Source organism: Apis laboriosa, unplaced genomic scaffold, assembly GCF_014066325.1.
Source record: "Apis laboriosa isolate Shangri-la unplaced genomic scaffold, ASM1406632v1 scaffold84_cov144, whole genome shotgun sequence".
Taxonomy (NCBI): Eukaryota; Metazoa; Arthropoda; class Insecta; order Hymenoptera; family Apidae; genus Apis; species Apis laboriosa.
Genome location: NW_025224606.1, coordinates 32,024 through 44,403, shown reverse-complemented (window position 1 = coordinate 44,403; position 12,380 = coordinate 32,024).

Sequence of the window (12,380 nt, the reverse complement as noted above, 5' to 3'; positions counted from 1 at the left end):
GAAATTTTTATTCTTGTGATAATATATAATACATAAAAAATAAAGAAATTTAATAATTATATTAAAAATAAAAATATTTTTTTATTTATAATATATATTTATTTTTTTTATTTTTTCTACTTTATCTATTTTCATCTGGTACGTTGATCTAATGTTTAATAAAAGATAGAAATATATAAATTTTTCTATTTTTGAAAATTCAGCAATATAGTTGACAAAGCAAAAAATCCATATTTATTAAAAACAAAAAATTTTTATTTTTTTTTATTTTTTTATACTATTGCATAGTTATTTAGATTATATTTGAATTTGAATAGGCTGTAATTGAAATTTTACATTAAAAAACAAATTTTTAAAAATTATCAATTTTTTGTTTATAACATTTCTTAATTAATAAATATTTGCATAAATAATTAATAAATATTTTAGACAATAGTCCTCATGAAAAGAAATTTTTATCTGAAAATTTTTTTTATATTTCTTATAGTTTGCGAGCTATAATATAAAGTCGAAAAATTATAATGTAAAGCCAAATTTTCAAGGATTGATTTTATTCTTAAAATGATTTCGAGCAATAAAAAAAATTGCATAATACACACTTACATAAGAATTACATACATATTTCCAAATTTTTATAATTTTTTGAATTTTTTTGATTGAAGATCTTTTCGTAAGTACAAAATCGATCTTTAAAATAAAAGATAGAAGATACAAAGGATCGATTGATGACAAGAAAATTTAAACAGGCAAAAAAGAGTTGAAAATTTAATCCACTGCTAGTTCAAATGTCTTTAGATTAATAATTGTTATCATTGAGTAGATTATCATATAGTAAAATTCGACATTAAAACTGCAGACACTTGAAAAAGGAGTTATATAGATAAGATTTCCAGAAGACTAAAAATTCAAATAAAATATATAGATTAAAAAAAAATAACGAATTTAAACAATGTGAAATCAATGATTTCATGATTTCTTGAAAAAAAAATATTATTCGATTCTTTCAAAATCATAAAATCAAAAATATATCTTTAAAATTAACTTAAAGTAAGGATTCAATATTATTAATTTTATATATAAATAATGATATACTAATTAATAAGAATATCGAAGATATAAATTACATCGAAAAAAAAACTAACAATTGAATATGAAGTAAATATTTATAATAATTTTGATAATTTTTAAATATCATCATTAAAAAAAAAGTAATACTATAGAATTTAATCAAATAACATTATAAAAAAATAAAGTTTGTATTTTGTAATAAATAATAGAAAACAATTAAATTGTGATAATATTATTCTGTCAAAAGAAAAATTTTTTGCAGCAACGTTGCTCATGAATTTCGTTTTCGGTTAGTTCAATTTTCTATTTTTTTTTGCTCGAATCGCACGATTTCTGTTCTCAATTTATCAATTATCTTTATTATGAATCACATAAGCAAATTTGTAGTATAATTGTGAAAGCAAATCATATAAAATATAATTATAAAATATAATTATAAATATAATTAAATAATTATAATAATGCTAGTTGAATGTCACTAAGCTAGTAATGAAATTCTTACATAACGTTTTATTCTAGAAATTAACTTGAATACCTTGTGAAAGCAAAATATATATATTATAAAAAAAAGCAAGATAAATATACTGTATTGAACAATAACTGTTGAAACTTGGCAAGAGAGATGCGAATAAAAAGAATAAATATGTAATAATAACAATTTTTACATTATATATATAATTTTTATTTTATTTGAAGATTATAGCATTGAATTATTTCTTTCAATTAAAATAAATCAAAATACAATGAGTAAATCGAATTAATTTTGTTAATAAATAAAATAAATATATAAAAATATTCATGATTATTCCAAATTATATATAAATTTTTATATATAAATTTCTAGGTCAGATGCTTTGACCATGCAACGACAAAGTTTAGAATTTTTAAGACGTTTTCTTTTTCAAATTGACAATGAATTAAGATTCTTTTTTTTTTTTGGCTCATTAATCATTTCTTGTTCTACTTTCTCTTTTTCAAATGAAAATTCATTTTCTTCTATATTACACGATCTTATCCAATATTATTCTGTAACTTTTTGCTGATTTGAAACATTTGTGCAATAAAAGAGACTATTCTAAAGAATACGTTTCTTTTCTGATCCATTTCTTCGCGTTCTATTTTTTCGTATTGTATTGCTATTTTTTGAATTAATTTATTTCTCAGAAAGCATTTCCAAGATTTTGTAATCTTTTCTTCTAATTATATTTTAGTTAAGATATATTTAAAAAGTTAATACAATCTTTTATATTATATTTTTTATAAAATTCAATTAATCCTTTGGAATATTTTAAAACTTCTTTTACTAACTTATGTCAAAAATATGATTAAAACTTCATATTATGTTTTCTTTCATGACTTGTATCGATATTATGTTTATAAAAAGATATAAAAAATAAAAAGCTTTATTTATTAATGTTTCGTCCGGTAAAACGTAACTTTGTCTATAAAAATTATTTTTTTGATTATGATAATCTTTAATTGTTCTTTCTTGAAAATTTAAATAAATTTTTGAACCAATCTTTGAAAATATTTTAATCCATCCATGTATTTCGTAAGCTTTAGAAATTATTTTTTGATGATATTTTTTTCTTTACATTCATTTTTTTAACTGTAGAAGGATTTTTCAAAGCTAAATTCTTCTACATTAATCCTAGCTCATCCAAATAAACATTATTCAAATTAATGTTGTTTTCCTTCAAATATTATAAAAATGTCAAAACATTTGATTGTTTTATTATATGTGCATCTCTACCTTTATGATTTATTTGAAAAAAGCGAATGGCACTTTTTGAAATGCTAGATCCATTTCCATATATGAGTTGATAGGCTATCCCAATTTTTAATTTTAATTTTATCGCTTTTTTCTGTAATATTTTGTCTATTAAAATGTTACTACACTACTGATTCTTATATAAATTACAAATATAATTTATTGTCCAATTTTGACAGTATAAATTTTCTTAATTTTTATAATTTTTATAATAAAAAAATATATTTATAATAAAATAACTTTTACATATAATTATATTGCATTTTTTTTTATGTAGGAATACCAATTATAACTTCATATGCTAAATATTTTAGCGAAACATTTTGCAGTGTTTCAATAATGTATATACTATGTTATAAACAGCTGTTTATATTTTTTTTTCGATTGTCATTATATAGTTCGTAGAAGGAATAGTATAATCATTAAATTTATTACTAAATTAACCATTAAATTAATCACTAATCACCAAATAATAATAATAATAATAATAATAATAATAATAATAAACTAAATATAAACTAAAGTTTTTCAATCTAAAGTATATATACAAAATACTTCTATAACATAGCTAAAAAATTTGATTCAAAATCAGTTATAATTTATGTACTTCCTGACATTTTAAAATTAAATAAAATTCTGGGGCAAAAAACATATCTATTTACGTATTTCTAAAAAGTTTTACAAAAAAAAAACCTAGAAGTTTTTGAATTTGTGAAGATTTACTATTTTATTTATTATATTGTAATTATCATGTAATTACATGTATGTAATCCCAAATGTCATGTCCATACATAATTAAATTTCGTTACTTTAGTATTTATTTATTAATTCAAAAAATAAAATTATAATGTTTGCTATTAAATATTGCTATTGCTATTAAAAATTTGCTATTGCTATTAAATAGAAATAAATGTTGAACATTTAAAACAAGAGTTAAATTTCAATTATCTATTATGGATGTAAAAGACATATCATATATATAAAATAAATGAAGTATTTAAGTTCGAAAAAATAGCATATTTTTTTTTTCACTTTCTTAACTTTAAAATATTTTATTCTAAACAATAAATATATTTTTAAATTTACATAAATATTAAAAATATATTAAATTAAGTTTTCTTGACTTTATAATATCTTTTAAAATGAAAAATTGTTTTAACGAAAAAGAAATACATGATTGATAAATAATTGAAGAAATATAATTTAAAGGAATTTATTGAAGTTATGCGAATGAAATTACAATGTTTAGTTTTCATGTATAACTTTATTTTGTTTATCATGTATTGAATCAAAAACTTTAAGAATGAACGGAAATTCCAAATAAAAGTTTGGATATTTGAAATATTAAGTTTATATATGTAAAGATATCATATCTCGACTCATATCTTGTATATTTGTGTGTGAATTGGGTGTCACTCTGTCGCGATCAATTCTATCTTCCTTTTTTTAAACCATTGAGTGATAAGACATAATGAGCTCAGAATAAACAAGTTCAATTTAATCAAATTCAATTTATTCCCTAATAAAAAAAAAAAACAAATGAAAAGCATTAAAATATCAAAAGAAACATCAATGTATAAAGAGAGCAATTATACCATGATTCGCAACATTGATATATTTGTGAACGTTTTTCTTAAGAAAAAATTGTTATTAAAATAATGATCTTCAAATGATTTTGAAAACGAATAATGTGATAAAAATAATTTGAACTTTCTATTTATTCTTAAATGTTTAAAATAATATTATTTTTAAATCATAATTTAGAAAAATTTATATATATTTTTTTGTGTGCTATAAGATGCAATAAATATATATATGTCATATAAAAAATATCAATGGCTTTAAAAAAACGAAGAAAAAATAATCTGACAAAAAAATTCTTTTCCTAAACTATTCCTCTTTTGAAATCACTAAAATGTCTTATAATTTTTTTTTATATATTATAAAAAATTTATTATAAATTATATTTATATTTAAGTATATATTCAAATATATACTAATAAATATATAACAAATTTTATCATTTATGATGAAAATGATTTGAATAAATTAACTAAATTTAGAATGCATATGGCATTTTGTATTTTTTCTTGAGAAAAAAAGACTTAAATTAACAATATGGCAAACAGCAATGATTCATTGTAAATCTAATTATCAGGGCCTTAGATAATCGAGAATTATAAATCAAAAGCATATACTTTTTCCACTTTTAAGATGCTTTTTCTCATTCCATTAATTTTTTAAAATGATAATATTGCCAATTTCAAAGGGCAATATTTAATTGGAGAAAAGATGTCTATTTTTAAATTAATATATAATAGCATAATAAACTTGAATGTTTTCAATCTATATTGAGAATGAATCAAAAATTATGAAGAAAGAATGAAAAGAATGAATCAAGAAATTACTTCATAATATACCCATTTTATGTAAATTCAGACGATCCATTTTATATTACATTCGAATATTATATTCGAATTTCACTTATAGAAATCTAATACGAATTGTGAATGTAAATAGATATGTTTATAAATTTATATTCGAATATGGATTGGCACACAGAATAATAACTTTCAGCTTATAAAAGTAAAATTTTTTTCTTCTTGATCTAAACTTATTTCTTTTCATATTTCACAATTTTATTTACAAAAAGTGATATAATGTTTCCATTTATGTCATGAATAATATTTTTATTTATAGAGATTTCTAATGAATTTATAAAAATAATATTTTATTCACTATTGTGAATTTAACAATAGAAAATCTTGATCTTAACGTCATATTCTCAAATAATGCAACAGATCTACTAGAGAACAAAGATATTATTCTTAATTTTGTAAAAAACATTGTGATTTAAAAATATTCAATAGTAATAGAAAAAATTATCAATCTGAAGATTAAAAAGATTAAAAACAGCAAAAAAAAAAAAAAAAAATACAGATAAGCTTACTGATTCGCACACGAATATTAAATATATCAATAGACTTTAAAATCTTCTAATTTCCAAGGTAATAACGAGCACTAAGGCTATATATATATATCTGAAAAATTTAACTTATTGTATTATTTTTTATTGTATTAATTTATTATATTGTTTATTCGTATTAGAATTTTGTTCATAATATCTAGTTTCTATGTTTCTATGCTGATAAATTAAAATTGTTTTCAATAAATAAATTTATGAAATCTTATTTTGTATATTTTGTATATTTCTGGAAAATATATTAAGCTCTAATTCATTATTAGGAATTCTTTGATAAATCAATATTTGACTATTTTATTATTTTCATCTGATTCTTCTATATTATTTGATAAAAATAGAATTTCTCGATTTCTTCGCACATATCCGAATCATTAAAAAATGTACCATTCAATTCTTTTTATGAAGATAATAAGTCTTTTTTAATATTCTATTAAAATTTAATTGAAATATGCGATAAATTGTCGATACATTTTTATAAAAAGAGTATCTTTTCTTTTCTTTGCTATTATTGAAAGCATTTATTTTATTAAAGATTAAATACTAGAAGATATAAAAAAATTAGTAATTGAAAAAAAATTGATAATATAATGTGCAATCTATAACTATAATTATATATAATCTATAACTAATATTGCCTTATATATGACATCAATAATGATCCATTTATTAGACATTACAGTATTAAATATAACAATACTTTTTCAAAAAATTTATAAGAGCAAGATTCATAGTATTAAAAAACCTTTAAATTGAATCAATCTTTTTTAATTTGAATTTAAATTGATATACGAAATATATTTTATTTTATAAGTCCGCCAATATTACTTTTTTTCTCGCTGAATCTTAAATTCATTTTGTTATAACTACTCTATCAAGCTTACTAGATTTTCCAAATTTCATTCAGATTTCTAAATTTTAATAAAAATGCAAAATATGTTAAAAATTATGAAAAATTTTAATTTTTCAATCAGAGATTGTATCTCATAGCAAACAAAAATTGTATAATGCCCTATCAGCTTAATTTTTTTTTTTTTTATTTTTTAGAGTGAATTCAATTTCTTCATTTTATAATTGAATTATCTTCTAGACATCCAAATATGGAAGTTCGCAATTTTCACAGATCAAAACAATAGGAAAATATTTTCTTTTTCTTTCTTGTATTTGTTCTTTTTTTCTAAACTAATTTTTGCAGTTTATATCGATATACAGTTTTAAAAATCGATATTAGTTTTTTCTCTTGAAATCAAAATGTCATAATTATTCTACTCATTAAATATTTATTTTACCAGATTTTTGAAAGACATCAATTATTGTAATGTTGCATTTATTTTCAGAATTTTCATTATAAAGAATTTTCATTATATTATGGTAAATGGTAAAAATATAGCAACTTCACTACTAGCCATTCATTACAAATGACACAATAATTAATTTTTTCCAATCTTTAAATAATTTTTTCCTATTCTTCTTATTTTTGTATAATGTATACAGAAACTTATTTCAGTATAACGTTACTCTAATCGCAGTTTGACGCATGCATATTTAGATAAATTCAGTATCTTTTAAAATATACAGATAAAATAGAACATTGTGAAAAGTTTATGTTTAATTGCTCATTGGATTGCTTTGATTTTATCGATGTTTTCATTCTGATTTTTGCAATGTATTCTAAATATTTGATTTCTTGTCAAAAAAGTTTTTTTTTTTAGTTCATAAGCAAATTCATTTGACAGAAATGACAGAATACTTTTAAATTTATTATTTCTTCTTCGAATATTTTTTAAAAAATTATCATATCCAAATAAACTAGGTAATTTGATAAATTTTTTATGCGAGGTCTACTGAAACGAAATCAAATGTTCGAACAGAAAATAAGTAGCTGTTGTATAAATTAAATAAAATTACAATTTGAATTGCTATAAACCAGTTCTTTCGCAAAAAATGATTTTTTCTTCATATTTTTCATTCATTCTAATAACCTCTTCTGAATTTTTTACGAAAATATCTTACGAAAATATCTTACGAAATCCTGAAGTAATTTCGAAAATTCAACTTTTTGTCGTTCTATTAATTTTTTTGAATAATACTTATTCCTATAAATAATCAGAGATTCTTTCTTCTTGATTCTCGTTCTTCCTCTTTTTATGTTCTTTCTTGAATTATTCTTTTTTTTTCAAAGATTTTCTTCCGTAAATGAACATTTTTATAATTGAAAAATAATCTAATCAACATCTGTGTTTTTCAAAAAAATTAATTCCTAAAATGCAATCTTTGTTTATAACGATTAACAGGAAAATTAGTATCTTCTTCTTTTCTAGATTTTTTTTTTTTTTTTTAAAGAAAGCTACATTAACTATAATGATTTTTCTTTGGATATTGAGAAAACATTTTCAATTCTTGATTGCCTATTTATTTTCAGAATATAATCCGCTCACAATTTAACAATTTAATAAATTTTCAATAATTTAGATTTCTTATTTCCCCAATAAGATAAGCAGATATTCAGGCAATATGAATTGAAATGAGAACTTCTTTCTCTACACTGACTTTTTTTTTGTGAATTCTTTTTGTTCACTATATTTTTGTTTTCCAAAGATTCAATAAATTTCAGATTTATTTTGTCTCTTCGAATCACTTTTTTGTTTTGATAATTTTTCTCTAGTTTTTTATTACATTTTAAAATTATATTGATGATTTCCATCTTTAAAATTCTTTTCGAAAATACAAATTCGCTACAACGCAAAAATTTTCTAATTTTTTCGTTGATGAATTAAGAGACAGTTAACTTGTTTCGCATTTAAAAGCTATTTGTGCTAGCTTTTCAATCATAGACAATCTTGATAATTTTGGAATAATAATTAAAATTCGAAAAATATTTTGTATGAAATTCTATAACTGAATTAGTTTCAAATAATCTGTAAAATAATTAGCAAAAAGAGAAGTCACTGCATGCCGTTTTATTAAATTTTGTGTTGTTTTTGAATAGTCCTAATGATTATTTCAAAATTATCGCTATTTTGCAAATTATCCTTTAATGGAGCTTCGACAATCCACTACTAATTCCAAAAGAAACAATCTTATTTCTGAAAACTGGTTCTTTATTATTTAGTTTTATTTTATTACTATTTAGAATTCGATATTTTACACTGAAAGCAAAAAAAAAATAAACATCCGTTTTATTTCAGAAATAACTCTATTAAATCAGTATTTTCGATATAATTGACTTGTTCCTCTCTGTAGTCATCAACATTCAACTAATATATATACTAACAATATTTTACAAATTATTTATTTTAATTACTTCATCTACTTTATCTATTTTACTTTATCTACTATTTAACAATAATAAAATATATCAATTTTTATTTTTACTTACAGATAATATAATAATATTTTAATTGTCTTTTTTTTTTTATTTTAGAAATTACATATAAAGTATATATGTTGTTATACAAGTATTTATGTAGAATTTTTTATTTTATTAGATTTTAGAAATCAAAATAATAAAAAATGTTTATATATATATATATCCGATAAAATTTAGTTAACATTTTAAATTTGCATTGCACAAACTATTAAATCAAAGAATTTTAAGATATTTCATTTAAAAAAAATGAATCTTCTTATATTTATATTTACTAATAAATATATATTACTTGCAGAATATCCACCAATTTCAAAAATGAAGAAAATTAAATATAAAATAAAATTTAATACAAATTAATTGCAGCGAAGATTTTTTTTATGAAATAAAAAATGTGATAATTTGTTTATATAATATATGATATATAATGTTACGGACGTTATCACAATGTGGAATATCATGATCAATATAAATTATGGTATTAGAAATGACAATATCGGTTGTTATTAAAGATATTGATTAAATGAAGTCGTTTTTTGGACATGAAGCAGAACATTTCTTCAAGCAAATATTTTATCATTTAATAAATAACAAAGTAAAGTGTAAGTAATTATAAATTAATTGAAATATAAAAATTTGTAAATAAAAAAATATAGAAAATATAATAGAAAATCAAACATCCATTGAACACAATATTTGCTAATAATGCATCTTTGTTGCAAAAGAATAAACAATATAGCAAATAAATGAATAAAGCAAATATTACAACTTGAATTTTTTAAAATTATTTTAAAATTAAATTTCAAAAAAAAATTTATTTTATATTTTTTTTATCTTTTTACAAGGAATCATTTTAATCGAACATAACTTTCAATCGCATCTGTATATGTATCCATTATTTGATTAAGTTTTTGTTTATTTGATTAATTCAGATTTATTTTGCATTTATTTTTAGCACTCTTGTATTTTGTCTTAAATAAATTTAATATATATTAAAGAAAATGTATATAAATATTATAGTTTATTCATTATTCATGATATAATTCAATATAATTTTTTATTCATAAAAAAATATTTATTATATTTAACACTCTTTCTTCGACATATGTTATTTGGATTTGTTTATATGATAGCACGTAACCAGTGCTGTCATCACTGACTAGACTATTCACTGACAAGACTCACTATTGTTTTTTTTAATAATTTGTTAACAAAGTTGTAGCAAAAGCTTTTGCAAAATGTTGCTTAAAATTATTTCAGGAATCTCCAGTTAATGAATTTGATCCAATAAACATTTTTGGAACATCCTATATATATAAAATATTTATAAAAATATGATACATTTTGAAGAACATTGATAAATGAATTTTAGATATTAAAATAAATAATAATAAAGATAATAAAAAATGTTCATATATATATGTGTCCGATAAAACTTAGTTAATGACTTATAATTATTTTAAATTTATATTAACTAGAATAAAAATGAGAATATCCAAGTAAGTAAGTATACAACAATAAATATCACTTATGGAACCCCTTAATAAAAAGTAAATATATTTTTTAAATACACACATGATTATTTTTGAATTTCAGTGTAATATAATGTATATAATATATATAAAAATATATATATATATAAATATATAATATATAATATTTATATTTTATATATAAATATATAAAATATAAATATATATATAAATATAAATATTAGTATAAGTATAATATATTGTACAATATTTTAACGTATAATATGTAATATTTTAAAAAAGAAAAATATTTTATTTATGTTATTGCTTTTTTTGTGTAATAAATTAAAATATTAAAATATATAATAAATTATTATGTAAAAAATAAATAATAAATAAATAAAATAAATAAATAATAAAAAATATATAAATTAAAATATATAATAAATTATTATGTAAAAACAATTTTTTTTCTTTAAATAAATTTTATGATATAATTATATTTAAAAATTAAAATGTTATAGCAAAATTTTACGATATTTAGTGTTGCTAAATCAGATAATTACAGAATATTTCATTTAAAATTGGAGATGATCATTATATTATAATAGCTAAAGTTACGAATAAACTTTGGATTTGAAACATCCTGCTGATAATTAATCAAATTGACAATAAACTCACCCTATAAATGCGATTATAAATTATATGCGTAAAAGTCAAAGGGTCAATACTTATCACTGGATTTCTTCCTTATTTAAACATAATGCGCAAAAAATACAAGGATAAATCGAGCAGAAGATATTAAAAATGCTAGCACTTTCTTTATCGACAGATTTTGATAGAAGTCATAAACACAATTTATTTTATTAGCATTTATATATACATTAATTTTTAAAGAGAAATAATCACCAAAAAAATACAACACATTTTTCAATCATTACAATCATCACATATATTATAAGATCAACGGTCATCAAATATACAATAAATTGTTTTCAAAAGTTCATATTGCCAAATAACTTATTTTTTATAAAATTTTTATAAAATAAATTTTTAAAATAATTTTTTATAATATATTTAATTTTTGAGAAATGGTTAAATTCCGATTCTGCAATGAAATTATTTCTAAAATATCTATATAAAAAGAAGAAAACTTTAATATTAGAAGTTGAAACATTATTGATTTACAAAAGATAAAAGATTCCATTTAAAGAAATAACATTTACTTCTTGAATAAATTTTTTTGAAATAATAAGAAGAGAATATAAATATTTTTTACGAAATTGTATCAATATTTTAAGTTTTTTATCTCATAAAAATAATGAATGAAGATAATTAATATCCTATTTAAAAGAAAATATCAATATTATTCAAATACAATCAAGACATAAGTAATAAAATGCAGAAATATTTGTATTTTAAATTTTTATATTGTTTACATTAAATATAATTGCTTTAGAAACAAATGCTATTTTTGCAAGTGTAGAAATGTAAATCTCATTATCCAACTATATTAATTATTTGCATGTAGCTGCTAATTCATTATTAATTATATATCTTATTATCTACAAAAATAAAATACATTATTAAAATTTTTTATGCTATTTAATATATAAAGTACATTATAAGAACATGTTTTTTTATATACAATCAATTTACAATTTTTTTTAACTATAATGTACTTCTCGAAAGAATTCTCCAATGCAATTTTCTCCAAAAATA